The sequence below is a fragment of the Eleginops maclovinus genome, chromosome 17, assembly GCF_036324505.1.
Source record: "Eleginops maclovinus isolate JMC-PN-2008 ecotype Puerto Natales chromosome 17, JC_Emac_rtc_rv5, whole genome shotgun sequence".
In the NCBI taxonomy this organism is placed as follows: Eukaryota; Metazoa; Chordata; class Actinopteri; order Perciformes; family Eleginopidae; genus Eleginops; species Eleginops maclovinus.
The window spans coordinates 6,408,426-6,435,582 of NC_086365.1; the positions used below are offsets into that span (position 1 = coordinate 6,408,426).

The following is a 27,157-nucleotide window of genomic DNA, read 5'->3' on the forward strand; positions in this document are numbered from 1 at the left end:
ACAAGAGCTGTGTCACGACCAAACTCTGGGGCATGAACCCAAACGCACAACTTGGGTTTCAAAAGAAAGTCTTTAATGATAGAGGGATGATAAAGACTGAAAGAAGTTTTAAAAACATAATATATACAGTGGTAAGGCACAAGGCACTATAGGCAAAAGGTTTCTCTGGCGTGACGATCCGCTGGTTCTCTGACTCAGTAGACAAAACGAACCGGCACAGGATAAATGGTGACAATATAAACAATAAACAATCACCGAAGAGGGTGACACATGAAGGCAGGAAGCACAGGGACAAGAAACCAAAGGGAGAGTTTCTTTTCAAATTAAAACAGAAAGGCACGATACAAAACAAAGACATGACAAAAACTAATTTAGATAATCAAACTTAACATCTCCTTCTTGAATTGACAAACTGTATCACCTAGCTGTTGACATAGCATTGGCTAGCCTTAGCTAAAGCAATGTTTTCTTGTTTTATTTTCCCTTGTTGTTATTTGTGGTTGAAACGACATCTCAAGAATTTGATTTGTGATTCTTTGTAACTAAAGAAAGATAAATATAAGATTTACTTAATTGATCCCAAATTGGAAAATGTCTTTGAAACAGCAGCCTGTTAAAACAAGGCATTATACAAAACGTGAATATAAAAAGATTAGAAAATAAAAGCAAACTTAAAAGTAAAATATATACATATGTTGACAATGAGATACAAATCTGTAGACTAAATAAAATAAAAACTGCCAAATTCTCGCAAAGGCTGACTAGCTTAATATAAAACAGTACTACCCTCTCATCTTTCGGACTTAGTGAAGCAAGTTTGCTTCGAGGCAAAACAGACGTTTAATTTCAATCCTGACGCCCCACATCTCTTTGGTCAGGCTGATTCTGTCTCTGGATTTGGCTTAACATGAATATTTCCTTGTTCACGCCAGTACAAGAGGAAGTGTGCAAAAACTACTGTTACTGTTCACGTGTAAACACCGTGCTGGCGTTTTGCCCCTTGGGATGAAGCAGTAAATAATTTAAAAGAAACAACACAGCATGGGATCTGGAGTGGCTCCCTGCAGCACTTCATATACAGAAATGTCCACATTACCTCAAAATAATGGATTTGATGATAAATGCAGGCTGATTACATGCAAATTCAGAAAATACACACGTCTCTGCAATACCCCACACTGCTGTCCGATAAGGGATTAATAGGCTTGATTTGAAAAGCTGCTCAAGTTTATATTTTCTCCAAAGTGTTACTCTTAATCCTCCAACAGGATATTATGGTGATCAAGAGTAGTTTAAATGTACTCTCAGCTGTCCTTTAAACCAAAAAACATCCCACAAATGAATGCCAGTTTGTGAAAGAAGGATGTAAAAACTCACAAAAGAAATGACACTAACAAAATGTTGAGAGTAGAGCAAATAATTTCCATTAATGTTGACTTAACCCACATTTCTGTGCTATTCTTTGCTGAAATATTCCCCGGTGTTTGAGGAATATATAATTTAAGTACGTCTTCCCTTAAAAATGTGTCCATTGTGAAATTAATTGCAGTCCTAGCAGAATGCCATGCTACTTCACCTCTATCTTGAACAGTGAAATGAAGCCATTGAAGTCTCATACAAAGCTGCCATGTGATTCTCTCAATTCAACCTCTTGACTGGGGCTTTGAAATGCAGCGCCTGACATGTGTGATTAAAATCCCCAATGGCATTGTATAAAAAGGTTCAGACAGTTGCCATCAAGATCATTTTAGAATCAAAACCAAGTGGAATTTCATCTAATCTTCTTGTGAGGGGTTATTTGGAGCTTCAGATTGGCTGTAATGTGCAAAGATAACCTCGAACTTTAACGCCCTGAACTACATGCCCCAATGTTTGTTCGACCTTTTGTAAAATTCTAAGCTTTTCCAAGGAAGTGGTTTGCACTGAAGAAGAGATGAGCAGTGTAAAAGCACATCTTTCAATAGCATGGATTTGAAAGGCAGAATGCAGGTGGTTGGGTTAAATCTGACTTCTTATGCTCTGTAAAAAGTAAAGTAAACAGTTTCCTGAAGTTTAAACAAGTTTCTGTTCCATTTTAAATCTCAGATTTATTTGTAATATTAAAGTGATTTAACACACAAACATTTCTCTAAAGCAAGTACTTTTTCCATCTGCAGATTCTGATCTTGAATCTGCATGCTTGTTAAGAGCACAAAGGGTTCTACAAACAAACCATGTTACTAGCTGTATCTGTTCTTCATTTTCGCTTAGTGACAGCCTTACACAATGAACACGCATTTGTTCAACAAAGAGGAGCATCCATTCAGAAAACAAAATCCAACATGTTGCAATGTTGTTACAACATCAAACAGACTTATTTGCTTGTCAGGTTAAACGTCTGGTTGCAGACTGGTGGAAAAACTCATGTGCAGTGAAGCTTCAAATTCATTAATATATCATTTACTCTTGGAAAAAAGTAGAAGATAGAATAAGGAAGGAGAAATTAAAGGTCTCCTATTATGCTATAATTCAACAATATATTGTAGGGCAATATCTATACAAAACGTGTCTGTGAAGTGTTTTGCTCAAAATACCAAACAGATCCAACTCTAAGTCCCTCCGGCAGACATCCTGCTGAACACACAGAGGTGCTGCGCGACGGGATTCAGCTAGCGACTGTATATTGCGGACGATAGGTTGGGACGTGTCACTCAGGAGTTCAATGTAAAGCCAGTCCACATTTCCGATATGACGTCATAACCAAAGCAAATCTGGAACAGCTCATTTGTACCCCCGTTTTTAGAGATGTGGGTAAGGAGGAAAAGAGAGAGGGTTGTATTTTCTGACACTTTGTGAGTCTCCTTACATACATAAATACACATATTTATATATAAAATAAATCAAAAACTGCATTTTGCATAATAGGGGACCTTTAAAACAAATATGCAGTGTAGAATGGTTATTGATAAAGCAACATACTAGAACATTCAGTGAAGAAACAAATTGAGAAATGTATATCATTAAAGAAAACATTTTTGACATTCAAAAGTGGTAAAGAAAAAGTTGTCACTATTACATCGTTTTAGAACACTATGTCAGCAACAAGTCAATTGGTGCTAAATGGTACAAATGCCCCAGGTTTGTACTCAAGCGCAGTACACGAGTAAATGTACTACAGTTTAGATCTACCAGAGTGATTGGCACGGATGAAAAAAAGATTTGATGCTGTCCCTAATTAGCGCCGTTAGTCGCACTGTGTCAGGACGCACTGCAGAGAGAAAAGACTGGAGGATGGCAGACGGCATTGCACAAAGCTAAGTAAACTCTCTGGTCTAATAACGGGATCGTTCTGCCCTGAGGTTAAACAGATCCACTAATCACTCTCTTTGTTTGGTTTGGGATTTGCATTCATCTAAGCAGCACCCAGAGCCATGGACATCTGTGTTTCTCCAGCTTTGCTTTTCCCTCCAGCTCAAACATTTGGCTAAGTACGCAGGTGAAGAAACATCCACCCACTGAAAGAAGAGTGATGTCTACATTAGTCACAGATTCAATAAATGCTGGGGCTTGTCCATGCATGTTTAGTGAATTGTTATTCCTGATTGATCAGAGCAGGCAATTAAACAACATTTATCAGCAGACCAGGCATACATCTATCATGTATATTGGAAGTCCGGATATTTCCAAGAGGTGCAGAGTGAGTGGAAGATTGATGCATCAGCGTATAAACAGGCAGCCAGACAGTTACATAATCAAGGCTTTTTATCCAGACACATGCCCCCGTGCTGGGATGTGGGCTGAGAGCAGATAATGAAGAGATAGCGTATATGTCCGCTGAGATCTATGACCAGGTTCAGACTTGAAGAAGCAACCCCTCCCTCCTCACCATCATAATGCTGATGTTGCAATAAAGCAGCAGCCCACACTTGAAAGAAAGGCCCCGGCAGTAGCAGTCTGGGGACACCGAGTACTAGGAAATTGCATTACAGGCTTTCCCTTCGGAGTATTTAAAAATGGAAAGACTGGAGGGCTTGTTTTATTGCTTATGCTTTCAATGAGGGTTTTCCAAAGTGCTTCTGACAGTTCTGAGCTGGGTGCACATGTTTTTGTTATAAGACGCTTAACAACAGCACTCTTATGAAGATCTCGGGGAGATGCAGATGTCATCAGACATAAAAAAGTAATTTCACAGAGGGGTATTTTGAGGGGAAGTTGTCATATATAAAAGTGGGATATGAATGGTTTCATCTCTGTGGATATCAAATCTAGCTTGGCCAGCACCTTTTTCTCATTTTCAGTAACCTGCATTAATGGGATTTCACTGTATTGATACTGGATATTGAGGTAACCCACAGTGAACCATATTCATAATAACAGCATGGACATTTAGATCATTTTAAAATGGCTGAAGCTTCAGTCGGTTCATCTGCTGACTTAATGTAACATTACGTAATACAAAAAAAGAAGCAATTTTTCACAGCAAAGTCGCTGAAATCACATAATTTTACTGAATTACTGAACAAATACTGAACAGATGAAATGGGCAAAATGTCCCTTAAGGAGCATAGTTGTTATCTTCCCAGATGCTCCATCGTTATTACTCACTGATGCTGATGCACGATCAATTTAAAGATCTGTTACCAGAGTGTTTTACAGCCTTCATCCCCCACGGTTTGCCAATGTTGTGAACATTAACTGAAAATGACAGTCAGCGATCAAATACAGAGTCAAGCTGCCATTAAAAAAAGCATTTATGAGCACCGATATCAAAGAGAGATTAAAAAAAGAGACGTTACTTAACTATTCCAGCTAAATCCTGCATAAATCTGGGAGATCAGTCTGGTTTGTTCTAACACACACATCTACAGAATGTCAGATTTAAAAGAAGCCAAGCAAGTTAAAGCATCTCATGTATTATGTATTGTGAAGAAATCGAAACACCAGGTATGAAAACGGGCGTGGAAACACCAGGATAAATTAAATACAGATTGGAGAACCCACAGAAAATGTACGTTTCATTATTTGATAACATTACAGAAGAAGAACTGGAGCTAAACATCCGCTAACTAACTGGAAATTATCTCTCAGCCATCAAGTTATAAGGTTAACTGGTATACTTTTACAGGGCTTAGACACATTTCAGGGTTTCATGGTCAGCAAAGTGTGTGAGCAATTCAACAAGCACTTTTAGTGCTCCTCAGTGATGACATTCTGCTGTACAGGTCAGTCACTTTATTTAATAAGAGTTCCCCTTCCTCCCCAGAGGTTGAGGTAATTATTTGGGGATTAAGAGGATAGATTGTGGATAAAGACAGCCCCAGGTCAGGCAGTGCCCCGGGAGAACAGTACTATTCTTTAACGGACAGTTTCGATGTGACACATACAGTATATACAGTATGTCCACTTCTTGGAGCGGCATAAAACTTATCTTAGGGTACAGCCAATCAGTATGCATTATATGTCATTTTAATATTTTAATCCTTAGTGCACATTTATTCAGAATTTGCCGATTTGTTCATGGGGGAATTAACTATGAGGGAGATTGCAATCCCTTTCTAAGGCTGCCTATTTTATATTTTAAACCCTTATCATCATCTGACAATTTTATGAATAATTTCCATCATCTTTTAATGCGACAGAATTCCTTCCTTCAAATCCTCATTCGACATGATGAGCGAGCATTGAAGAACACTTATGTCTATGCAATGTCTTAACAGACTAACAGCATTTTCTATTAGCATAATAGATGAATTAGAGCACCAGAGATCATTAAGCAGATTTTCACCATGGGGAAATCATTTGGACAATGTATTGTCTAACAATGTGAGACTTCTGTGACGCGTCGTACTGCCTCAACATGTTCTAGCCTCCAGCTTTCCCCAAATTCTTTACTCAATAAAGCCCTGCTGGTGTTTGCATTTTGCCCAAACAACCCACATTTCTTTAAGGCAGCCGTCTGGTTTCAATATTGGAGGCATCTGCGTTTCCTCCACTGTCTTTTGTTCTGTGATCAGTCATAACAGTGAATGTCATGCTGCAGACAGTAATGGCTAATGTGTCCATGCCGTGATATGCTATAAACAGAAGTTTGTTATCATCACACTACATCTCGTCAGCAGCACAGACTGCTAAGTGTACTAAACACTGTAGCCTCAGGGTTAATCCCCGTATTGTCCGTCCCTGTCTCTCCCTCAACCTCTTCAACTCAAGTTATTTCTCTGCCTGCAGTTCAAAAGCAGGTGACATTGCTTAGTTTTTGCTCTTCATTTGTTAAAGACATAAACAGAGACTTGTTAAGAGTTGTTTTTAATAAGCGTGCAAGGCTTGGGTTAACAGATCTCTAAACTGCTTTGTTTCCTGCAAGGTTCTCTTTTGAAATTTGCATTTAAACACGAGGTGTGCCTGTTAGACGCTCGTCTGGAAATATGAGTGAGATTTGCTGCAGCACTCTGGGATAATGGTCTTAGAGGGCTGTTACTGCACACATGTAGTGAACTTAGGCCACAGTCATTTACATTGGAGACGGTCAGAGACACCATCATTTTCCTTCATTGTGGCGCAGAATGTGCACATTAAGTATAGTGGGAGTGTACAGGTTCATCAGGTTGATTCATTGAGGACTGTATAATTTACATAGTGAGGACTGAGACTTAAATCCCCGGCCAGCTCTCTGTAGCAGTATTACCCGTGAACAGCAACACTTCTGATCATGAATGACGATTAAAGAAACCCTTCGTCAACACAGTGGATAATTCTGCTCTGCATGATTGCCGATCATGCAGAAAGTGATGTGCCTCTTTCATTTTGAGTAAAATACTACAATCTTTGTTCAATTGTGTCATGATACGCTATATCGACAAGAAGACGTTTAGCTTACTGGCAAAACCACTCGTTAAACTTGTTCTAAACACTTTTTTTGTCAAGTTAAATGTAACCCATATTTAATGAACATAAAAGTGATATTTTATATATTTCCTCATAACATTAGTTGTTTTTCCATAACCCTAACCCTAACCCTGACCCTAACCCTAACCCTAAACCTAACCACAATGCTTCCAATGTATCCAATTTTTCATTTTTAAGCCTTTGGTAATGAACATTCAAAAGTCCTGTCAGTGAATACAATGTTTGAATGATTAATAAAGTGTTGGCAACAGGTTTTGGGGGTCATTTGAATCCTGTTGTTCATACTTTTTTCTTTTTTCAACAGTGGCCATGGCTATTAACCATGAAGCTGGAGCCAGACCCTCCCATCGCTTCCTTCTATCAAACAGAGCCACTCTGGTGCTACATTGAACACACACTCTCTGAGTATGCCATCCAAGTGCGAGAAAGCCCAACGGAGCGCTTAACACCCGCTGTAAGTACCAACACACTCTAACACCGGAGTGTTAGCTGTTGAGTGTTTACTCATGACACTCACACCAAGTCAAACCGCACAAGAGCAACTCATCCTCAGCTCCTATTTCCCAACGACTCATTACCAAATTATGCAGCCTCTGTTCAAATATTATAGTAAGGTATCTCACTCACCCTCTGCCAACATGGTGAACAAATTGACATTTAATTTCATTTAAAAAGATCCATGTCTATCTTGACATACGTTTTAACCTGCTGTAGGTCAGTGCTCACAATGAATTTAATTGACAAGCCTGAAATGTATTTACACAAATGACCTATTTACATATCTTATACCTCCTCTAGGCAGAACCACTTCACCAAACCTGGCAGGTAGCATATATACTCTGTATAATTTATTCAAACTCAGACTCAAATTTATTCATCATACTTAAAGATGTGTTCATTATGCATAAAGGTAATTTGTTGAATGGGCAGTGCACATCAAATATATCTGATATTCTTTGAAGAGCTACCTACAATGTTGTGCAGCTAATGGTTGTTGAACCATTTTTACAGAATGTGCACTTGACATTTGTGTAACATGTTAAAGGAGTTTCAAGAGCTAGTCTACATCAATAGATACAAAGGAAGTTTTGTCCGTCCGTTTGTCATCTTACTTAAGAGTCGAGTTGTGAATCCTCACACACTGTATGTATTGTGCTACAATAATACTAAGACCTTTATCAAAGAAAAGTGAAGTGATTAGTCTCAAGGTGCTTTGAAGCAAGAGGTGGGTTGGGCTGATTGCCTGAGTGAATTTCACATCTTCTCAGGTAAGTTCATGGATAGATTTTGAAGTCCCTAAATCTACCGTCAATAGCTACCCCAAGTTTGAATCCAATCTATCCATATATGTTAAAATGGTGGACTGGAAAACAATACCGTTCACACTGCTTAAACTCCACAACACATACAATTTTCATAAACAATAGCTTTGTGTTTCAGATTATGTCAATTCTTTTTAGGAGAGGACCAAGTGAAAAGCAAAATTGAGCGGGCTTTAAAATACGGCAAAGAAATATGGCATAAAGATTGCATTGTATGTCCTTCAGTCTGTCTGTTGGTCCACCACTTTGGTCCTCTAATGTCCAATACCGTGTTTTATGACCTAACCTGCAAAACTAAATGTATCCCCTTCAGACTCTGTCTTTGTGTTGAGTCCTAATTACCAAATGTTAGCAAGCTAAACTGAGGAGCATTATACTTAACATTATTATCACCGTCATTGTTAGCATATTAGCATGCCGATACAAGCAAACACCACTGTGTCCTAGTACCGAAGAAGAAGAGCTGACATGGCTGTTGACTATACACTTGCTTAATGTATTCTTGTTTATCTGTCTGAACATGAGTGCACTGCAACTACAATAGAATATTTTATTGGTGAAAATCGTCTTTCCCAATTCAAATTGTTTCATATGCCTCAGTTCAAAGATGTACAGTGGGAAACCAAGCGATTGCGTCACAAGTTTCAAAGGACATCAGATCATGTGTCAGTGGTGTCCCTGCAGACAAAAAGAACATCATGTATATCATCGGCGAGCACTTGATATCAACAACCTCACTTCACTCTGTGGGAATGTGCGTGGACGTAATCAGCAGACACACACACACACACACACACTCACACACACACACACACACACACACACACACACACACACACACACACACACACACACACACACACACACACACACACACACACACACACACACACACACACACCACACTACTGTTTGATGCTGTTCCACCAAAACACTGTCAAGAGCTCTCCCTCCTCATCATAGAGATGCTGTCCAGAACCATATCTCAAATGGAGTTGCAGCTCTTTCATATCACGTGTGTGTGTGTGTGTGTGTGTGTGTGTGTGTGTGTGTGTGTGTGTGTGTGTGTGTGTGTGTGTGTGTGTGTGTGTGTGTGTGTGTGTGTGTGTGTGTGTGTGTAGACGTCTGTGTACATTTGTCTGTCTAACTGCATATCTGATGCTCTCATTTGCATCTGAGTTCATTCCATTTGTGTATGCGTGCCTAAGTGGCTGCATATTCATCCGTCTACATTTTTTTTTTCTTTGTGTTTGTTTGCGCTCGCCCCAAAGGACTGTCAGGTCAGTGTTGTGTCAAGCCAGCCAAATCCCTGGCACAGATTAACAGGAGGGTGCAGCGCCAGCCTTTGAGGGCAAGAGTAGTGGGAGCAGTTGCACCAATTAGGAACCGGCAACCCGGCCACCCAGACCAACACTAACCCTGGCTGGCTCAAGATAACAGAGCCGACACACATGCTCAGACAGATAGGCATGCACAGGGAATGCGGCAAACCAACTCATAACTTTTTAGCTTATACATATGCAACACAGTGCGGAACATCATCCATTAGCTGCAACTGGGGCTTGAGAGCGCTGCTAGAAGTGTCAAATATGCATGAGGGAGTGGAGGTATATGTCCCATAATCCTCCAGGCAATTAATACAATCGTTTCCAAGGCCAAGCACCTTAGATGCTCACATCAAACCTCTCCCTGGGCTCAGAGAATTTTTAAGGCAGACTAATTTACAGTTACGCTGGCCAGAGGCTTGCATTTATGGATTGGAGCTGTCTCAAAGCCGACGGCGGGCCATGCATTGAGAATTGTCCGCGATGATGAATGCGGCTCTGGGGACAACACACTCACAGTGGAAAACCCGGTGGCAAAATCTGTATTTTAACATGAAAAGCTTTCTCTTCTGCAGATTGGATCGGATCACTAATTGAGCGGTGATTGCTTAATTCACTGAGCTGAAGTTATACGAGCTCAATCATGCACGTGTTTGGAGAGAAAATAATTGTGTTGAAATTCGAATCACCGTCACCACACAAACATGTTATTTGTCGACTTGAGAATTCCATTTCATTTTTATGTTTCCAACTGTTTTCGTTCCTGCAGAGTGTTGTGGTCTTCGGTATATTGCAAAGCATTTAATTCTGCCTGGCTTTTTGTTGTTGCTTCTGCAGATGTTTTTAGCCTTCAGTCAGATATTGATTGAAGTATTCAGCCTAGTGTGAGGAGAGGGTTGGTGTATACAGTCGGGGGGGAAGAAGTATTGATTGCACTTAAAGTGACAAGATTGAGGAGGCCCACTTTGACATGTTATGCCTATTGCCGCCAACAGATGAAGTGTGGACCAAAGGAGCAGCGCCGATTGATTCTTATGATCATGAATGGCATGAGACCTATGAATCAGTCGCCCGAGCTATACCGCCTGAAAATTAGTCAACCATTTTTCATAGCACTGTGGTAATGTAGGGACTGACAGCCTGCTTGATTTAATAAGACAAATAAATGCTATGGTAATCAATAGGCCTCATGCACATTCTGATAAAAGTCCAAGCTATAATAACCCAGCATGTAAAGCACGTAGACTGGTAGTATATCTGAGACGGCGGGTATAGCCTGTTCAGGCACATATGGGATTTTATTGTGCATAATTCACCGGCAAGGCAAGAAGCTGATATAGCCTCTCCTCCCTCTTATGATCATCCATCAGGTAAAATTGCTTTCTTCTAACATTCGGCTGTCAGCGAGAAATAACAAATGTAGCCATGCAAAGCTTACAGGTGATTACAGGGTAATAATGCCCCGAGGTCAGAGGAATGTGACCTCATTCAGAGCCGCCTGTTGAAGGTACTAGTCGCGTTAGAGTCACCAGAGAATTGCTTATCTTCATCCGAACTGGCTGCTGTCAGATGCCCTGCACTTTTCTGTAGTCTGTTTTTTAATGACAGCAAAACAAATGTATTTAGACCAGGAAGTTCTTATAGAAAAAACACTTGAGGACAACATTAAGGGAAGCTTAGAGAAACGTTCCAAAGCATGCCGAAGCATAATTGAAAACGTTTACATCACCCTTGTTTCTGGTAGGGCTCTCTGACCATTCCTCAAAAACATCTCTTGGCAATAGTTGAGGGCTATTTAAAGGCCCACATTTTCTCTGATTGATATTGTATAAATCCATCACCATAATCTTCCCGGAAATTGCACAGGCGTCTTTAGAGGTCTAATCGAGATATGGGTGCACTCGCAATCTGAGTAGGAGTGAGAACGAGGAGGAAAATTGCGGTGAGGCAAGACTAGAGGAGGAAAGACCTGCACAACTCAAGAACTCAAAATATAAAGACCATGGTTTGTTTGATTAAAGGGAAAAGCACACAATTTAATAAGTGAATGAAAGGATGGAGTAGTCAAATGGAGGGGAAAAAAATGACATGCTTTGGTGATCTCTGTTTCTTCCATCCCAGTGTTCCCCTATCTGTGTGTTGCCTGCAGGTTTTTTGGTTCCATGTGCTGCATAGCCATTACCCATGGAAATAAAAACCAGAAATCACATGGAAGGACACATGTTGTTCTATATATGGTAAAATCATTTCCTGTGATTAAGCTTAGTGCTTTATCTTGATTATTTTCTTATTAGTTTTTGAATTAGAGCATTTAATCAAAAGACCACATTTTGGGCCCCCACCTAATATTGTGTTAATAATGAAAATGTGATAGTAAGAAGAAACTGGGGAGCTGGTATACATGGATCTTTTGTCTTTGTTCAGCATTCAGTGAGGTTCATAACACCAGGTTCTGCACAAGCAAACACAGCATGGCGCATCATCACAGCATGCACTTGGTTATGTGTGAGGGGGGGATGGGGACTAAGTGAATTTCGAGGTCTAGATGGTATTGTTTTTCGTAAGGAAGGACTCGAAGGACGTTATAATGAATGGAGCTTGGGGAATGCTTCAGGTGTGTTCTAATGTAGTCACTGAATTATTGAAAAGGAGATTGGTGCACTGTTAATACAGCTATTTCAATCAGCTTAATTGCAGTGTTTTGTCTTCTAGACTTCAGTTTGATGTCTTAATGGAGGAAAACACAAATAAGCACATTGTGTTTCTGCTCTTTGTATGAAAAAGTCCTTCAACCTGCAGACCAGAGCTCAGTCACTAACGCAAGCGAGATGGAAACTGGCTGAGAGGTATGTTCTTACTAGATAAGTTAGATGTGACAGCCCACTCTATTCAGCCTAGGGTAGCTTTGTTCACCGTAAACACATAATCCAATAATGTGCAAATGTATTCCTACAACATTATTGTGCTGATTCCATCTTTGGTAATGTTTTTTTTTTACCTACATGTTTCTCACGGCTCCTAATCACAACACAGGAGGCATTTGGGAATTTATGTGCATACATACATCTTTAATATCACAAGTATGTGTTTCTCTGACACGGTAATACATTTTAATCATCTCAGGATTTCAGTGATTCAAATGAACAGGTTTTGCCAGGCGGGCAGGATTAGCGATACTCGGCTAAATGTGTGTAAAGAAGCTAAACGGCGTGTAGGATCTTATCGTTGTCTGTGCAAATACTTGTATTACGTGTATGTTTTTATGTGTGACGACCTGCATGTAATGAGCATCTGACCCTGCATTGATCATCTCCATTCTTGGTTTTAATTAGGTTGTAAATGTCAACATATGAACAATTGTCTTCCGCAGTGTGAAGCATGTGTGCAGTGTTTGCTCTGCTGGACGAAAGACTGCTGTTCATCTTTTGTCACATGTTGACTCGTTGGATAATTAAAGTATGTGAATTACTCAAAGGTAGGGCCGAGAATAGCTGCTGTCTCTCACTTCCTGAACTCCATTCCTCTCAATATGCATTACAACACAAGCTGGAGATATGCATCCTGGCAACCACCAATTAAGGCCACATATCCTTCATATAAGGACTATTGCTTAATCAAGGCTCTGAGAATAATGAGCTAAAGTAAACAGTAATTACTGAAACCAGGTCATTGATTACAGTTCTGTCTTTCACTAGCCCTATGGGAATTCTAGGCAAGGGAACATCTCCAAATATCCTCTTAATAACAACATGTTACCTTATGGCTTGCAATGAAATCCATTTAACTTGCTGAATTTGTATTATTTATATTCTATTCTACATCACAAATGTTCCCAAATCCTGCTATCTTCAGCCATGGAGATTGATGACGACTCCTCCCAACAAAACATATATTCACACTCCACCATTTATTTAGTGCGTGATGATAAATCTATCCACGTGGCCCGTATCGAAACCGTGAATTATGTATGTTGTATGGATTTGCCCCCTAAATGAAGAACTGGGGAAAGACCTGACCATGCAACACACCATCACATTACCGAGAGATGCGCTTCAGGATAGATTGTTTAGTAGAGGTTATTCCAATCTGGGATACAATTTAACCGTAATCCAAGAGTGAAAAGTCCAACACAGCAGGTTAACCACATGGGTCATATGGGTACAGAGAGGATTTATGATCCTTTGAATGTTCTCCAGTTGTATGAGAATAGCCTCAACGAAACAAATGGCAGCAATTGATGTTTTTTCAAGTGATTAAAATGACCTATGTTTGCCCAACCTTGTAGGTTGTTGAAATGGCTGGCCGCTATTGGTGGAGAAAGCATGATGTTACACTGCTATGAGAAGTCTTGGTGCATTCAGACACAATTCAAATCCAGAAAGACTTGATAAAACCTGAAGCACAACAAGACACATCCATTGAAATGTCCTTGTAATATTGCCTCACCTAGGAGCTGCTCATTTAACTCCAAAAGAGATACTACATTCTGGGTGATTTTAAACCATGGAAGGACATTAGCTTTGTGTCAATCGAAACAGCACTCTTATCGTACTGTAATGACAAAAGGTATTGAATTATCTATGTCTGCTGTTTTGCTGCAGGGGGTAAAGGACCATCGTAAATGCTGGCTGGTTGTTGCCACATTAGCAGTGTGAACACGATAAGGCTGCTCAGATCATTACCATTCATCACTGCTATTATCATTAGAATAGATACCCTCATAAAAAGCCACGTATTACCTCTCAGTGCACACACATTACATACAGTACATCATTTTCTATTACAAGCTGTTTTGCATTCCCACCAGGTCAGTAACTTGGGAACGGTTATTGGTCATACAAATTTGCATACATGTTACAGCCAGGCAGTGTGTGGGTAAAACGAAAAATGCAATTTTCTGCGTGAATTCTCTCTTCTTTTTTTTAAAGATGGCAGCTCTGTGCAATATAGACTGAGTGAGAGGGATGGAGAGAGGGAGGGAGAGAGCGAGAGTAAGAGTCACCTGTAATTGCAATGCTGCTATCATTGCTCATGATTTTGACTGTTGGTGCAAAAGGTTTAAAGTTCCTTATTGAACAGGGTTGTATCTCAGTAAAAGAAATTTCGCATTTTTGTGTCAGTCATCCTTCATAGCCTGGAGTGCTGGGCAATAAAAGGTCACATTAATCATAGAAATGTGGCCTCCAAAAGAGGCCGCTTCAGAGAGAATGAAGATATGAAGACCCATTTTATAACACCAAAATGTTCATAAAAAAACCTAATCTTGGTCGTTGGCTGGGGGTTATCTACCGTTCATTCAGTGACACATCCAAGGATCTAACAAGGATTTCTTATTCTGAGAAAATATTGACATTGGAAATATAATCTAGGGATTTCCACTTCTTCCAAAAACAACTTTCTTGTTTGTTCATTGGGTTTAAAAGCATCAGAATAGCAGATGGTCCATAACAGGATTTTGAGTGTCTTTGGCAGGAGTTTAATAGGACTACATTTGTTTGGGAACACACAAGAGGATACCTGACATTTATGTAGAAAGAGTTGATTTGAAAAGATACAGGCTTTGTTTTGACTTAAAAGGACACTTACATCAGTGGCAGACATTTTACATTTTTGCTCTACATAGTCAGAACCTTTGGCTTCCAACATTAGATTAATGTTTTGACATGAATACCGCCCCGTAGAGAGTTTCAGTGAGCCAACAGTGTCCAAGATGTTCATTTTATGACAACCCTCCTTCCTGTGAGAGATTTGATTTACCACATCAATGCACTCTGGTATTTCTAAACAGAATGAATTAGTTGCCGGTGGGAAAGTCTTCACCAAAGACTTAACCACAAGAAGTTTTATCTCCTTGTCCTACTGCTTTTTGGGTGACAAGATTGGTCCAGGCACAGTGACACACAGTACATGTAAAAGTGTCTTTGACTTTGTTCTCTGCGAGGGGGCTTGATCTAAGAGCACTGGTGCAACACATTGTTGAGAATAAAACAGTAATGAAGTGGCTGCAGTACAAGAGTCTTTACAGGGTGCTTTTTGGATATTCCGTGTATGCACTTTCATCATGGCTCCAGCACAATCCGCCAGCTGTTTGATATTGGCGCACAGCAGCGAAAGGGTTTTAATCTGCAGTCAGAAAGCGGGAAAATGGCCAAAATGACGCAGAGAGAAAGGGTTCATGTCTCCATCCTGAATGTGAGGTGCCAGCATTTGATTAATGGATGACATCGTTGTGCGTTTCGACTGGGCAGGCTGATAAACTGAAAGAAATTGTTGATGGATGGCCACCTTCCTCGGAGATAAGGCTCATTTCTTTCCTTTGGATGCATGCAATACAGAAACTGGAGATTTCTATTTTGAGATTAAAAACCTTGAGGGTATCTCATCAGGATATTTTTACCTGTCTACCGCAACAAAATGGCCTTGATTTTGTGCACGTTTTCATGAAACGGCTTAGACATTGACTGAGGGATAGAACTATTCAGCTTTCGAGACATAGATTGCATTTCTTCAAATGAGCCAAATTACAAAATGCCTGACTGCAACACAAGTGATAGCTAAGTGGCAACCTAGTGTTCAGTGAGGCCTCAAAGGTGCCACATGGGCCCGTTAATGATGAATTAGTTTGTTTGTGGCAAATATAACATTGGTTCTTTTAACATTTAAGTTTCAGAATTAGTTTTCCTTCAGCACAGCATCACGTTTTTTAGCCAAAAAAGAATGACATTGGAAAACAAAGAAAAATGCTTTCAAAACAAATTGAAAACTGAAAATCACTTCCTGGAAGACTGTCAGGTCAACTAAATCACAGCTGTCCATCAATACTTTAGATGGATGATGATTAGGACAGCCAGAAGAACTGGACTAGGAATCAATTGCATGTGCTTGGTTCAAAGCAGTTAAAACGTACAGAACCAGATGTGTCCTAAATGACTTCTCAGACCTTAAATTGCTGACTTTTTTAAATCATAAGGCATAATTCTAACCCCAACCCTAACCCTGGGGATATTATTAAGTCTCATAAAGATTATTATTTTTTCCTATCAGTAAAAGTAAATAATAAAACATATTATAGTCACCACAAATGTACCTCAAGAGAACATAGCAATTACGCTTAGATACGTTACCATATCTTTGAAGTGCTTGCACTTGATCTGGGGTCCCATTGCAGTCCAGCAAATCAAATGTCAACATATATGATACGAGATGAAAATCAATGGTATCCCACGTAAGAGAGGTGACAATAAGTGGGTTAAAGAACTGTCAACAGTCATATTTGGAATCAGAACTCTTTTTGCTTGCCAACTTGTGTTTTATAAACACAGTTAAAGTGTCATCTCATCAAAATCAAACATATTTCCTAGCTTGCCCACTTGTGCAAAATAGTAAAGCAGGGATTGTTATTATTTATGATTGGAATGTATATCCAAGAATTATTATCCATTGAAGCTACATTGTTTTCAGGATGTCGATTGGATCATCTGATTTACTGTTGAATTAATTTCCAAGGCCCTTTTTTCTCCCTACATTAGTGGTCCCCGGGGATTAAATCCCACCCTGACTTTTTCTCTGATGCCATCATGTGTTTCCATTTTTGAGTGACATTTCTAAACGTGTATTGGTGTGATTGCTATGCAATTAGGCACATGTCATCATGTTCTCCTCAGGATTAACTGTAATCAGTTTAATGATCATCCCTTTTGCATCATTATCAGGTCAAGGTATTCATTTGTCAAACACGTTGGTTTTTGACCAAATACCTGTAGAACTGTTATTCTCATCAGCTTCAGTGCTACTTCCTGTTTAGAGCTTAAACTTTCTGGAACACTCACTGAGTGTTTTTCACTGAGCGAGGCCATTCTTTGTATGGCTCACTAGAGTTCACCTTTCCTAATCTCTGTCATACACCTTCCTCATCTTCTCGCTGTAATTATGGGCTACATTCACCATGGTTGATTGGCGGCCCTAGTAATCGTATTAGGTAATCCCACCACTGAATGGAAGCAACAGGACATTGTTCAGGAACTTTTTCTAAGATGCTTAGGCTGGCAACGTGCCAGACATGACTCTATTCCACTGCTCTAATTTCCCCTTTCTTGCTACTGAATGTCGGTTCACCTTGATCTGTTCTGAAGGTGTTGTCAGCTTGAGACACAATTTGTAGCTGTTATAGGAGCTTAGCACAGGGCAGTGAAAAGGACACGTCCACAACACAAATGCTATTTGCATTTTTTCTCCCTTTTTTTAAAGCTCTATCACTCCGTATATCTTGACCATTTTTTGTTAGTTTGCTGGGTTATCTTCATACTGTTTTTTGCTAAATGTCATCTCCATCATTGCAAGTAATTCCGAGTGTAAATGTCATTGAGCTAATAGTAACAACCGCATAATTGAGGGACAGAGAGACGTAATTTAGAAGAGTGCAATGATATATACAATATATAACATTTGGATATTGAGGGAAATTTTAAACGTAATAATGAAATAGCCACAGAGAGAGACTTCGGACTCAATCTGCAGTGTCTTCATTATATTCAGGCAGCTGCAGATAGGAGATGGGACCCGAATCCCCCGGGACTCTGGATGCTGATGGTGGTCGAGAAAGGCTAGTGTCAGGTGGAAACGAGAATCTCACAGTTTAATCTCCTGGAACAAACTGTAGATCATGGGGGTGATGAGAGATGTGGGTTACGCGACAGTAGGTCTGAAAGGCAGCACCAAGGGATTGGTTTAAGGAATGCGAGCAGAAAGATGATTGGCCAGATACTGTGTGATGGTTTAGGTATCGAAGGAACTCTGGTCGCTTGGGAGTTTTCAGGGTGGATGTGCGCAGGTGAAAAATAGCAGGAAGTCAATAATAGAGTAATACATTCAGAAAAAGAGAAAGTCACACAGTTTGGGCTCAGATCTGTTGTCGGAAGTTGTTTGTGAATTAACTTTATTTAACCTAACTTTAAGGTACAGTTTCCTACAGCGTGCAACTTCAAAATGCACCAATGCCGCTTTTTTTTTAACCCCTTACGCTCTTGTTGCAGTGAACATTTGATCTGAGTGGATTCAGTTTCAACTATTTCCTCTTTTATAAGTCCTCAGCATGTCATATTGTTACGAGATCACTGTTGGTAGCGCTGCTGTTGTAATTGCAGTCTGCACTGTCCTTGTGTCCTGGGTGATTCTGAGTGAAGTTTCTACAGTTGGTCAAATGCAGGAAGGGCAGGGCTGAAGGAGCACAGCACGCTGAATTAATTAGATGTGATCAACTTGCCCACTTTGGCTCATTTCTCAGACGCCCTCCTCCCTTCTCTACGACTCTGGCATAATGGAAAATCGCTCTGTTTCACCAGCCATTACCCCACTGTCCCATTCATCTCAGCCAATGTTACAGCCAACAGAGAGGAAAATCTTAGAAGAATCATAGAAGTACGATCAGATATACTATCCAGGCACATGCAATTGATTGACAATCTTTCAATAGCAATTATTGTTTACTTCGGGATTAAACATTAAACACTATAACATTTTTTGGGAAGTAACCACCTGCCAGCTTTAATTTCTCCTCAAACCTTCATTTCTGCTAAGTTTATAGCATCCACAATAAATACAGACTTCTATATTGGTTGTACTCTTGTCAACAGCCCAAGAGAACATCATATTTCTTATCTATATGTGTCACCAATAGCTCACGCACAGTTCGTTTCACTGTCAACCAAATTGGATGTTTGAATATAGATGCAAAACCTTAAATCATGCCAATTTTTTTGGATGTACCATGGCTGTCTGTGTGGTGAATCATTTGAAATGACAGGCTGATGGGTGACTTTAATCGTTTTTGGCTGTCAAATTAGAAACAGGAGCTACATACAAAATCATAACATCATAACCAAAGGCATAATTGCAAATTATAGTTCTGAATGGGACCGTAAAATTGCCCTCCTGTTTGTGACAAAATGGTGCCAAAGGGAGTAAAGTGTTATAAGTAGTAATACATCATTTTTAACTAGATTGTTTTTTGTCCTTTGACACTCCAGTGTAACAATGTCTATAAAGAGACTTTATACTCACTTGTTTTAATTTGTACCTCAAAGTTTGAGATTGAAACAATGTGTTTTGACACTTGAAAGTTTCAGTGCAACATTTATAGAATTGATTTAAGCATGTAAAATGTTATTGTGAATCACTGATGTGCTGAAATTGGAAGAAAGATTTAATACGGATGCTTTTAGTCTCTATTATTAAGTATTACACATTAGGTTACATTTGCGATACATACAAGGTTATTGTCCAAATCATATGGAGTTTTTCCCAATACCTTCACCAAATACTGCGGTATACAGTACAGCTACTCTGCAACAAACAGGCTTTGAGTTCCAGGTGAACTTTCCAGTACTTTAGCCAGCACTGTGATGAGTTTCATTGTCAAATTTGATCTAAAGTCCAGTCAGCTCTTTAGGATGCTTCCAATTTACTGATGTCTCTAAGACCACAACCTTCATTATAGCACAAAGAGTCACTTTACCAATATTTCTCAATAGTTACAAACCCACTAAATATACACTTCTGAAATTCTGGCAGTAACATCAGGGAAATCTGTAGTGAATAAAACCTTCCTCGGATGACGGAAGCTGGCAGAGGAAACTTCTTAGAGGAGCTCTATGCTAAGAGTGTGCAGTGACCCGTTACTGAGGTCTGGCCTTGCTGGCTGATCGCTACAGCCTCCCTCGTCTCTCATGCACAAAACCGCTGCCTCTATTACTGCAGGGGTCATTGATAATGGGCCTTTCATGACTGTTTCTGAAAACAGAGAGCTGCCCAGTGCCCAAGGACCATGCAGTTGTCCATTTCATACACATTGACACACACAGGCGGGATATGATGTGCATAATGGATTTTCTACCCTCTGGCTTTTATTTCAAATTTTGCAAGTTTGCTCAAGACCTTTCCTAAGATCATCTCTCCATAAGCAAAAGAGGATGACAACCTCCAGCCTCCGATGCAGCTGCTAATCTGGGGATATAAATCAAATTGGCAAAGCCACTCCCTCTCAGCCACATAAAGGCGGCGTAGCTGAGTGTAGCATGCTGATGCCAGCCACTGGAGTCTAGCTGTGACCGTCCAGCTGGACTGAAGCCTGGTAGTGCTTCTGCTTGCTTCCTGCCATTGCAGGCACACAGCGCTTAGCAGTGGTTTATCAAACCCACTGTGCCATGAAAGCATGACAGCGTGAGGCCTGCAGATTAAAAACACTCAGCGCTACGTCACTGGAAGAAGAAACGCACATCACTCTATAAGAATAGATTCAACAAAAGTCAACACTCTGGGTTACAGCCAGATGGAGTTATCGTTGTCTGTTTGCCCTTTGCTGGAAAAGAAATTGAACTGAAAAACAATATTTGGTCCCTGAACACTGATGGCTCAGCCACATTTGCTGAGTTGGGTCCCAGCTGTTTGATCTTGCAGTCCAACAACAACCCTCATCCACCCATGACATAATAAAGCAGTGTGTAACCCAGGTGAAAATAGACATGGTTATTAAATAGTTAATAAATAAGAATAAATATCAAACAGAATTTCATCATTTCAAATAATTGACTTTATTGATATTAAAAACATCTTAAACAGATAAATAGGATTAAAAACATTATTTCATGGTTTTGGTAATTTATTTTATCATTGGTTGAAGTTGAAAGGTCATATCTATCAGCTAATCACAGTGCTGATAGTCATTCTCTTCCAGAAGATTCTCGGGAGAATCGAGGAAGCAAGAACAGGTGAAGTCACGCTTGAGAGTAGCTCCAGTAAGAAGATATTAGAGCTAAGAAATCTAAGTGTATTTGACGATTTATTTTCTTGCTGTGAGTGTTTTGTTTACCCTTCTGTCTATGTCGATAGACTGTGGTTTTGTTTAGCGTTTTAGTTTTTGAGTTACTGAGGAGATTCGCGGAGATACAGTTTGCTTTTGAAGATCACGCATCCAGCGCGTGGTCAACGACATTGGATGGCGAGCCACCCGAGGAAGGAGCAACGTTGAACTGTGTTTGTACGTCGAAAGAAACATCTTTTCTCCTATTCGAGGAGAGCGGACATCGTAGTGAGGGGCCGGGTGCTTCAGCCTTTCCCTTCCTTTCCCTGCCGAGAATCAATCACCAACTGCGGTAAGACTGTGCCAGTAGTAGCCGCCATACTTCTCCCCTCTGGATCACGTGAGCAGTGCGTGGACTGCTCCGCGCTGCTGTGTGAAAGGGAACTTTCTCCCTTTCTCTCGCTAAAGGACTGTTTAGCACTAAGGAATTGATTTAATGGACATTGATACAGTTAACCATTTTGTGTTGATGTTTATGTGCATACTGTGAATGTGTTTAACTGTAAGGTTGATTGATACTGCATTTACTGGTGTTAACTTTCTCTTGTGGGCTTAGTAAGATGCCCTATGTTTCTTGGTTGTAATAACCTACTGATAGAGGGTAATACCAAATGCTTCTGATTTAATTAACTAAAATAGGCCTAAGTTGATTAATAATTAAGATGGAAAATTAAAGAACTAGTTATACCAAATAACTGCAAACTAACTGGATAACAAACTAATACTAGAACACTTATAAGAGCTCAACTGAGATACTAGCTAAATTACTGAAACTGACTGAGTTTAAGTTAACTAGATATTAAGAATTCAAAATAGTTTTCTTTACTTAAAGGGTAACTGAGTAAAACTCAGATTCTTCTTTGAATCACTTTGCATTTATGCAAATGGTTTTTCCTGTGTTGTATGTTTTGTATGTGTAATGTCTTAAAGGTACCATTTTCTAAATAATACTTCTTCTACTTCTATTTTCCTTTTTTGATAAAGCCGGCAATTCTAAACTTATCTTTTGGTCTGTGGTGTTTTCTCTGTTCTCTTGCTAATTATTATTTTAACCAATTACTGCTCTTCCTACGAACCTAGTTTCTGGTAACAACAACAACAACTCTCTTTTAATATTTGTAGTAAGTGCTACATAAACTTTGGCGAGCCAGCCAGGAGTGGTTTTGCGTTAAGATAACGATAATTATTGATCAGAATAGACATAATTAAGCACCCAGACCTAAACTAGACCAAGTCCGGCCAAAATGGAGGTAGTTGATATCGAAAACATTAAAGTGCCAAACTCAGTCATTATAAGTGGATTAACAGGAACAGAGCAAGATAATGAAGTCACTGACTTCTTGGAAAAATACGGGCATATAGCGAGAGTTATTAAAATAGATGATCCTGACTCCCCATACCACAAACATACCATTGTAGAGTATGATAGTGGAGCTGCAGTCACCGCCCTAGAACCCATACTTCCCCATAGCTATAATAGCCCAAGTGAAGTCACCTTCCTCATCAAAGCCCTGTCAAGTGAATACATCCCCACTGTGACTGAGAGCGCCACCCAGAGTTTCCTGAGTGAATTGCAGAAAGTTGCAAAGCTAAGTCGAAGACCATTTGAAGACATCCTGCGAGAACAGCTATTGAAATGCTGTGGAACTGGAGCAGCTGTGAGCCCAGAGCCTGTGAATGAACCTAATATCGAGTCATCCAACATGGAGGCTCAGAACAAAGAAGCACCATCAGCAGCGACCCAGCCGCCAGCAGCTGAACGTGTTTCTCCTGATAAGACAGTGGAGCAAGCTGAATCCCCTCAGAGCCCGACAAAGTCGATAATATTCAGCAATGCCAAAGAGAATGAAGTTCCCCCCGCTGCCATGAGCTATGCTAATCCACCAGAGGTGCAACGAATGGTCGTCGAGCATGTGGTGAGGAGCGAAGCTCCAGTGTCATTAGTGAACGCATCATTCAGACTGAGACAATTTTCAGGCAAATCCCCCTGCCCGAATCATGAAACAGACTTTGACACATGGCGGAACAGCGCTGAACTCATTCTCAGGGATCCAGCTCTGTCTGACTTGCAGCGCTCCAGGAAGATATTAGACAGCCTAGTGCCACCGGCAGCTAATGTGGTGAAGCCCTTAGGCCCAAATTCCTTGCCAACTGCCTACCTTAACCTCTTAGAGTCAGCCTACGGGACAGTCGAGGATGGAGATGAGCTTTTTGCTGTGTTCCTCAGTACGTTTCAAGACTCTGGAGAGAAGCCCTCCCTGTATCTACACAGACTTCAGGCAGTTCTTGCCAAAGCACAGAAAAGAGGAGGCGTATCTGCTGATGAAGTTGATAGGCACCTACTGCGTCAGTTCTGCCGTGGGTGCTGGGACAATGTGCTGATTGCTGACCTCCAGCTTGAGCGTAAGAGAGACACACCCCCTCCATTCCCAGAGTTGCTGTTGCAGCTTCGTGTGGAAGAAGACAGACAGAGTGCCAAAGAATCTCGCAAGAACAAACATCTTGGTGCAGTGAAGCAGAAAGCCAATGCACATCTGTTAGCTGCAAGCTCTGCTGAAAGTCCCCCAAGAGCAGAGAATGATGCGACTGAAATGAGAAAGCTAGTCACTGAGCTGCAGAGTCAATTCACTCGACTAAAGACACAGAAAGCTGAGTCTAGTGAGCCTTCCCCTGACGCTGTTGTTACAGCATTAAAGAAACAAGTCGCTGAGCTCCAGAGTCAGCTCACAGGCAGAAAAGCCTATGTACCACAAAAGACCAAGGCCAATGCACCACAGCCAGGTGCAAAGCGCCAACCAAAGAACAAACCGCCAGACAGTCCCTCAGCTGTTAACCAAAGGCCTAGCTACAGACCAAGGCCATGGTATTGCTTTCAGTGTGGTGAAGATGGACATATTGCCACTGTGTGTCCAAATGAACCAGACCCACCATTAGTAGCCGCCAAGAAAGAACAGCTGAAAGAGAAACAGTCTCTCTGGGACAGTAAGAACGATCCTGCCTTTTCTCAGCGTTTAAACTGAATTCAGCCCTCATTGTGGGGCAAATGAGAGCTGAAACCAGTAATGACAGTCCTACCTCTGAAATTAGACACAGACAAACAAGACACAGTGACACAAGAATTCCAAAGGGATTGATTGGAGCTAAATACACTGCTCATGTACTCATTGATGGACAGTCCTGTAACTGCCTACTTGATACAGGGTCTCAAGTGACTACCGTGTCACAATCATTCTATGAGAACAATCTCCCTCACTTGAAGATCCACCCCTTGAATGAATTGTTGGAGGTAGAGGCTGCGAACGGTCAAACAGTACCCTATTCAGGCTTCATTGAAGTAGAAATCACATTCCCGAAGTTCTGCTTTGGATCTGAAATCGCAGTGCCAACACTTGCATTAGTTGTCCCGAACACAAGATCAAATACACAGTCCCAACTCCTGATAGGTACCAACACCTTGGACTTAGTGTATGAGAACTGCTGCAGTGTGAACACCAATCTTCAAGCCCTTCCATATGGGTACAGAGTTGTCCTGAAAGTAATGCAGCAGAGAAACAAACAAAGAGAAGGCAGTAACTTGGGACTAGTAAGGCTACCAGGAAAGGAACCGAAGGTCATCCCTGCTGGACAAAGCTGCGTCATAGAAGGACTAGCTCATGTCAACAGCCAAGTTCTAGACCGGTGGATTGTGATCGAACCCCCTTCATCATCCTTGCCTGGAGGCCTGCTAGCCACAAGCTGTCTGCTCACCTTATCTGACGATCCACCTAGAAAACTGCCAGTTGTGCTGCGCAATGAGGGTAAGCATGACATCATCATTCCAGCAAAGAGTGTCATAGCTGAAATTCATGCCCTGCAGGAAGTAGTTTCAAACAAGCAGAGCCCTGCTAAGCCAGCACACTCCAGCCTCCCAGAGTCCCTGAAAAGTGTAGAGCTGGACTTGAACTTCGATGGCTCTCCACTTCCAGCTGATTGGAGAGAGAGGATAAAGAAGAGGCTGTGTGCAATGCCCGAAGTGTTCGCTCTACACGATTCAGACTTTGGTCGAACAGATAAAGTCAAGCATCAGATCAGATTGAATGATGAAACTCCCTTCAAGCACCGACCTCGACCGATACGTCCGCAAGATCTTGACGCAGTCCGAAGACACCTTCAAGAGCTAAGTGAGGCGGGAGTAATCCGTGCGTCAGAGTCGCCTTTCTCCTCACCCATCGTGGTGGTTAGAAAGAAGAACGGAGATGTGAGGCTCTGCATCGACTACCGTAAGCTAAACCTTCAAACCATCAAGGACGCATACGCGCTGCCTAACATGGAGGAAGCCTTTTCTGCACTCACAGGCTCTAAGTGGTTCTCCGTACTGGACCTGAAGTCCGGTTATTATCAGATCGAGGTAGAAGAAACAGACAAACCCAAAACAGCCTTCGTTTGTCCATTGGGGTTTTGGGAGTTCAATCGGATGCCCCAGGGCGTTACTAATGCTCCCAGTACTTTCCAACGGCTGATGGAGCGGTGCATGGGAGACATCAACCTCAAAGAAGTCCTCGTGTTCCTGGATGATCTGATAGTGTTCTCTGATACTATTGAAGAGCATGAGAAGCGCCTTCTTCATGTCCTGAACCGTTTGAAGGATGTACTTGTGATAACGGATTACTTTACGAAATATGCAGTGGCAATACCGACTCCGAATCAGAAAGCTCGAACTGTGGCCAAGTGCCTTTGGGAAAGCTTCATAGTCCACTATGGGTTTCCTGAAAGACTGCACAGCGATCAGGGCCCAGACTTTGAGTCAAAGACAATCCAAGAACTCTGTGATCTTGCTGGCATACACAAAACAAGAACAACACCCTACCATCCCAGGGGTAACCCTGTCGAGAGATTTAACCGTACATTGTTAAGCATGCTTGGTACACTCAAAGCTGAAGACAAGACCCACTGGCGAGACTTTGTAAAGCCCCTAGTGCACGCTTATAATTGCACTAAACATGACACGACCGGGTTCACGCCCTACGAACTTATGTTTGGGCGGCAGCCCCGGTTACCCATTGACCTTGTCTTCAATGTTCCATTGAACCGCAGGGAACAGAAGTCTCACTCCCAGTATGTACGAACCCTGAAAGAACACCTTCAGGAGAGTTACCAACTTGCCAGGACAAATGCTTCAAAAGCAGCCGAAAGGAACAAAGTCAGGTTCGACAGACGTGTCACTGAATCTACCTTGGATGTAGGAGACAGAGTGCTCGTCAGAAATGTACGCCTACGAGGAAAGCACAAGTTAGCGGATAAGTGGGAGGAAACTGTGCATTTCGTTGTGAGCCGGAAGGGTGATCTCCCAGTCTATTCCGTCAAGCCCGAGAACAAAGACGGTCCCCCAGAACGCTGCACAGGGACCTCCTGCTACCCTGTGGGTTCCTGCCAGTTTCTAACGAAGAGCCTCCTGCTGTGCCTAAACCTCGAAGGCCAAGCACCCGTCAACGTCCAAACCCTGACACTGCCGAACCAGAGCCAGAGCCCAACTCTGATGAAGAGGATGACTTTGTCTATTCCTTTCAAGATCCAGTTATCAGAACCACAAGATCCACACAGGAATTTGTTGTGCCTGTGCCTCCTAGGGAAAAGACCCATTCTCCTGTTGTACTTACCTGTCCAGATCCTGCAGGTTCCTGCAGTGCTCCAGAAGAACTGGATCAATCCTCATCTGAAAACTTACCTTCATTGGAAGCACAACACACCCCTGAAGTGGAACCTGTGATCGTAATCCACCAACCTGAAAG

At 41.2% G+C, this 27,157-nt stretch overlaps 1 protein-coding gene across 1 annotated transcript in view; it reads left to right on the forward strand.

The window, feature by feature from the left end:
• chrm2a (cholinergic receptor, muscarinic 2a) overlaps window positions 1-27,157 on the forward strand; it is a 71,499-nt gene that overhangs the window by 17,284 nt on the left and 27,058 nt on the right. The window contains exon 2 of the mRNA XM_063905783.1: window positions 7,190-7,339. The gene's annotated coding sequence lies outside the window, so the exon portion shown is untranslated. The remainder of the gene's footprint in view (window positions 1-7,189; window positions 7,340-27,157) is intronic.